Source organism: Leptonotus elevatus, chromosome 7 (genome assembly GCF_054856555.1).
Source record: "Leptonotus elevatus isolate MCC_2025b chromosome 7, RoL_Lele_1.0, whole genome shotgun sequence".
NCBI classification, from domain to species: Eukaryota; Metazoa; Chordata; class Actinopteri; order Syngnathiformes; family Syngnathidae; genus Leptonotus; species Leptonotus elevatus.
This window is the reverse complement of record NC_141245.1, coordinates 10247569-10253568: the sequence shown is the minus strand read 5'-3', so window position 1 is coordinate 10253568 and position 6000 is coordinate 10247569.

Here is a 6000-nt window from a genome sequence, read left to right as displayed (position 1 = left end):
TTAAACCAAGTTAGCTACAGTTTCCCAACCGCGCAAGCTACTAGCGCTAGCATGTTACAATAACAAAAACAACATTGTTGATACATCACTTATTTTCATACACTTCAACAATTTCAACTTTTGGGCTGCCGGGAAAGGAAGATAAGAGAACTTAAGGACGGTCTTTGGAGAGATCTCAAAATGGAACATCTTGACCACAAATCTATTTTTAGCCAGAGCTAGCCACGGCTAGCGGCTCACATATCACGATCACATTATGGTAAAAGCATTTTTACTATCTTACACTTACACTTACACTTACACTTACACTTACCTTAATCAAAATGGTCAGAACACACTTTGACTTTGTCGGTTGGAAATCCTTTTGATGTATCTTTATAATTCCGGACATTTTGTCACTGCCATTCGACATTCAATGGACTGGCACACAATGTGGGGCAAATGACGGCATGTGTATACTATCTAGAAGTGTCATTTCATTTCATTTCATTTAATTCATTTTGAATGAATCAAAGTAACTTGTAGTAAGCAACACAAGTGCTCCCTCAGCATTTGCTTGCGTTGTATTGCTGGCCACTTGCCACACCAAAGGTGTTCTGGGTCGTTAGGTGGGAGTCGGTGATGTCATGTGAATACTATGTATACACAAAGGTTTTCCCAATCATGAAGCTCACAAAAGTCAATGAAGAGAAGACCCCTTTGCATCCTACAATGGGCCTTTCTGTGTACTGGAGGGTGCCTGGAAATCCTCATCACTTTTTAATGATTTGATCAGTTTTATTCAACAACTTGCACGTTAACAATATCTTGTGAATTCATTTGACCTTCAAACCTATGCATAGTCTGATGCCACTTCTTCCTCTTATCACAGCACTCATGTCATCTCTTATTTAGCTCACCGTCCCATGAAAAATGTTCCCCCTTAGCACACTGGAGCATCTTTTAACACATTAAATGTAGCTCAAGAGGTGAGGAGTGTTCTAGAAGAGAAAAGTTGCATTTATACAGCCTTTTATCAAGTGCTGTATAAATCCTGCAGTTCTTGCTTTTTCACCTGCTGTAGCATATCATAAATGTTGTAAAAAAAACAATCAGTTATACAGAAAAAACATTTCCTTTATAATACCATATCCCCCCCACCACCCTGCATTTACAGTTTTTTTTCTTTTTTTTCTCGCTTGGGTGCATTTCTCAGCTCAGAAGTGAGATTGCTAACTACTCAATTCAATCTTCACATCATTGTGTCTCATGTGCTAATCAAAAAAGCAGTTTGTCATTTCTATGTGTGAGTTGCAAATGCTTTTCTACAACATTGCAACTAGTAATGTACAATTCTCTGCTGTTGTCATGTTGAACAAAATGTATTACAATGGGTTTATGGGTTTGTTTGTTTTTTGTTTTTCTCACAGTCCACAACATTTTCTCACCATTTCTTTATGTAAGTTGTTCATTCTTAAACGTCACTGTTACATAACACTCCTTGCAATTGTATTGTGTGGCAAAACCGGGTGTCACTTTTATGTTGAACAGTGTTGTCAGTATCTACTAAATGTAACTATTAAAGTAATTTGTAATCTAACGTAGTTATTTTTTAAAACAAGTAATCTGTAAAGTAACTAAGTTATGCTTAAAATCAAGTAATCAGTAATGTTACTTTTTCAAGGTAACTGTGGCAAAATTGCAAAACCTTTCCCAATTCCCACCAAATGCTTTTACAAGATTGAACATTTACATGTCGTACTAATTGATGCTACCAAAGAGATATCGATTCAAATGTTTGTTTGCAGCTTTTGAGAGAAGTTTGGAGATTGTTTTCCCCCTTTCTCATCAGGTAAGAAAAAGTAACTGTCATCAATTTTGTAAGACATATTTTAATGCTCTTTAATGCTATCATTGGATTTTGCAACTGTACCTCATCAAGTGTCCGGTGAGTGTATAAAAGTAGAATCATGCGACCTACTCCTGTTCTTTCCTTCAAATAGAATACTTCTGTAGCTTGCTGGAATTTGGGTCACTTATAAACCTCAAGCATTCGCTCCCGAATATGAATATCAAAACAAGCCCAAGCCACATCCCCCAAACATTTGTGCAACATAATCCATTTCTGTTTGTATGCATGCTATTTTTCAAAGTGGAGATATACTGCATACCTTGCCTCTAAATCTGGCTCTGCTGGAGTTATTGTTCAAATAAATTCAAAAATATTGGCTCTTGCAGACTCAAAATGCCACCGTTGCAAAAAAACAGGCAAAACCAGATGATTCAAACCCACTTTTTGTCTTTTTGTGTCTAAGTACAAACATGTAGGTAGGAATGTCCAACTTTTCCTATTGGATGTACATAATATAATAAGTATAATTGCGGACAAATTCTCACCAAGGTAATTATTTGAGGGTTGTTGTTTTTTCCTTAAAATTGTTGCACATTTGTAACTTGCTGTAACTGAGGAAAACACCAGTGGTCACATTTGGTGCATCCAGAACTACTAAACCCTCCTTACCTGACACCGAATCAAAGAATGGAAGGATGAAGAGAGAATCAGGGCTCCGGAAGCAACAAATGAAAGTGATAATACACAGACAGATTGGGAAATGCAGACGTATTTAAGTCCTTCAAAGACACACATAATGAATTTTTTTTCTCAATTTCAAACAGTTCCCATGTGTCTTATTCAAAAGTTTCAAACATTCTTCCGTCAAATATTAAAACACACTTTACACATCCTATTGCTTGTCTTGCGATTTGCCTGCCTCTATCATGCAAGTCTGGAACCAAGTATTTTTGTGGTGGGGGGGGGTGGGGGGTTATGTGGTAGTGCAGGGATTGTTCGCCCATCTAATCTAAATCTAGCTACAACCGCCTCCATCCATTAATATTGGCGTGTTTTCCACTCGATCCCGGCGCGATTTACCTCCATTTACTTGGAAGTACGTAAGTCGTATCATTCATGTCCTGTACAACATTATACTATTAAAACAAGAGGGGCGGGGGTGGACTGGATAGTTGTCTGATCGTGCGATGTAAAAAAACACACACAATAAACCAACACTACAGATGTCGTTGTACGCTGTTACAAAAATGCCTTCACGTTTTTCATTAGTGTTGACTATCTGATCTGATCTGTTGTCTTGCATGTAAACGCTCATGCTCATGTCGCAACAGTAACCGGAAACAGAGTAATTCATCATAGTCTACGAAGGGGCCATCACTGGCATAATTCAAGATCTCACTCTCAACCACACAACTAAAACACTCTTGTGAGCATCAGTACCGTGTGTGAGCGAAAATCATTTCAGTCGTGCGAGAAAGAGAGATTCACTTGAATGTATATACACAACACCGGGATTTCATTTGTGTGCCTTTCAGATGAAATGGAAGCCAATTAGGGTTAGCAAACTCAAATGTGCCTCTTCAAAGTAAACTAGTTCACCTCACTAATGTCTGTTTCAGTTGTGTCTATGAGAACATTGCAGTAGTGTTTGAAAGGTATTGCTGAATATCCCCGAAGGCCCCCAATAATAGTCTCTGTCATATTTGAGGGTGATGTTTACTGCAGCTCGTTTGAATATTGTTGAGTTCATTGTGACAAATAAATACCAAAAGTGATGAATTTGCTGAAGTCATGCATGCATAGCAAGCGCTGCGACACACCCGTGTATTCTTCATGGGGCACCGACTGTATAGATACTTTTCTCCAGTGCATGTGCATTTGAATCCCTGTGGGGTACTCTTAAAATCATTTACTTTTAATTAATTTCCTCTCTCTATATTAATAAACGATATAATCCCCTAAGTGGTTCTAATTTATTAAAGGTGCTGCATGATTCATTAGCCAATTGCTGTGTAATAGGGGGAGCTTTTTGCTTTGTCAGCAGAGCCCACAAGTTGGCAAGTTCATCCCAGAAGTCAAAACAACTCTTAAAAGTGCAAGGTGAGGAAATACTGTACACAGACCTGGAAGGTCTTCTATAGAAGTGAGAGACAGTCAACCTGATACTGTGCTGATTTAGCAACCAGTAGATTAGATTGGATTTAGATTAGATAGATAGATAGATAGATAGATAGATAGATAGATAGATAGATAGATAGATAGATAGATAGATAGATAGATAGATAGATAGATAGATAGATAGATAGATAGATAGATAGATAGATAGATAGATAGATTGATTGATTGATTGATTGATTGATTGATTGATTGATTTAAAAATGTACTTAACAATATTTTTTGGTGGTGAATGTTCTTCTGTTAACATCCCTTGCTGAGACTGTTCCTTGTTTTTGGATGATACAAAAAAAGCTAGAAAAGGTCAAAGGCTCGGCAAGGGAATTTACGACAATAAGTACTGCGTTTGGCATCCATTTCAACAAGTTGGCAGAACGGAAATCATGCAATTCAGACATAATAAAGCCATAAAAATTACGAACAAACGATGTTTACTTACTATTTTTTCACTGTCCACTCGTTACCTCCAGGAAGTACAGTTGTGTGTGCGTAAATACCCCGTTGCATTACGGGGCGAAAAATGACGACTGTAAATCATGCACTGCAGACATAATAAATTGTAAAAGTTACAAATAAACAATGTTTTTTTCTACTTAATTTTCCAACGAATTGGTAATGTGGCACAACTGCCTAAAAAACGGGGGTTTGTTTTCACTCGGCATGCGCAAACCCTGTAGCATTATGGGAAGGTATGCTAACTTTGTAACATGTAGCCTACAAGTACGTTCGAACGTATTTGTGAGTATGTTTGAACATATTTGTGAGTATGTTCAAACGTATTTGCGAGTATGTTTGAACATATTTGGGAGTAGGTTCGAACATATTTGCGAGTATGTTTGAACGTATTTCAATACGTTCAAACGTATTCGACCAAAAATGGTAACTCCCCATTGGCAGCTCTACGTTTCCGTAATAAAGCAACATACAACATACATTGACAACGTTTAAAAAACACACATTAACAGAAAACTTAATAAATTAATAAATAATTAAGAGTAAAAAAAAAAATGTTGTTGTTAAAATGCAGAATTAATTCATTTGATACTTGCTGAACTGAAATGAGCTTTCATGAGGATTTGCAGACATCTCACATATACCTCAAAAGCTAGCAAGTCAGTTGTGCTGCCGTCAGGCCTCTCTTGTGCTGAATTGAAAGGGAATTCATAACACAACTCAAACGGGACCAAAAAATAATATTTCTCCCCTATTCACTCATCATTCATATTTTTTCCGATCTAAGAGCATGAGCTCTAAAGGAAGGGGCGGGAAGCGGCTTTGTCGTTGACTTATATTTCATTAATCACGCAAGAAATTTCCAAATATGATCGGGTTGACACTTTTGGAGGAAGGGCCTTTGTTGTCCTCTCAGAGAAAAGGGAAATGGCATCTTTAGGTTCAGTGCCGAGTTCAGTTTCGTCATTTGACTTGAATACAAATATTACACTGTATTTATACTATTAAATACTGTGAAATCCTTGCATTTTCTTTTTTTACTGTGTTGCTGTGATAGTATAGGCCTTGTGATATAATAGGGTTGTTTGATTGCAGGATTTTACTGTAAAATAGGAATTAAATGCTGTAAAACTATTTTATACAGGTATTCATTGAGATATTACAAGGGAAATTTATTACAACAAATTAAAGTAAAATAATACTTTAATTGTTGTGAAATGCTGTCTTTTTTTTTTCAGTATATTCTTTTTACCCGCCTTTCTATACAATAATTTTAACATTTTATTTCATTTTTAGCTCCTGAGTAAATTAGCATATATTTCATTGGTTTTCAACCTTTTTTCAGTGACCGGCGCAAAGCATTTCTGGTTGAAAGGAAGGGAAAAAAGGGTGTTTTTCCATCATTGATATATTAAAACTTTGGAATTCTATTTGTATTTATGTGGCATCTCTTGAACTATTTGGAAATAAAAAATATATAACTAAAAACAAAATAAATAAATAATTTAATTATAAATAAAGATTTATGCGCATAAATCAAC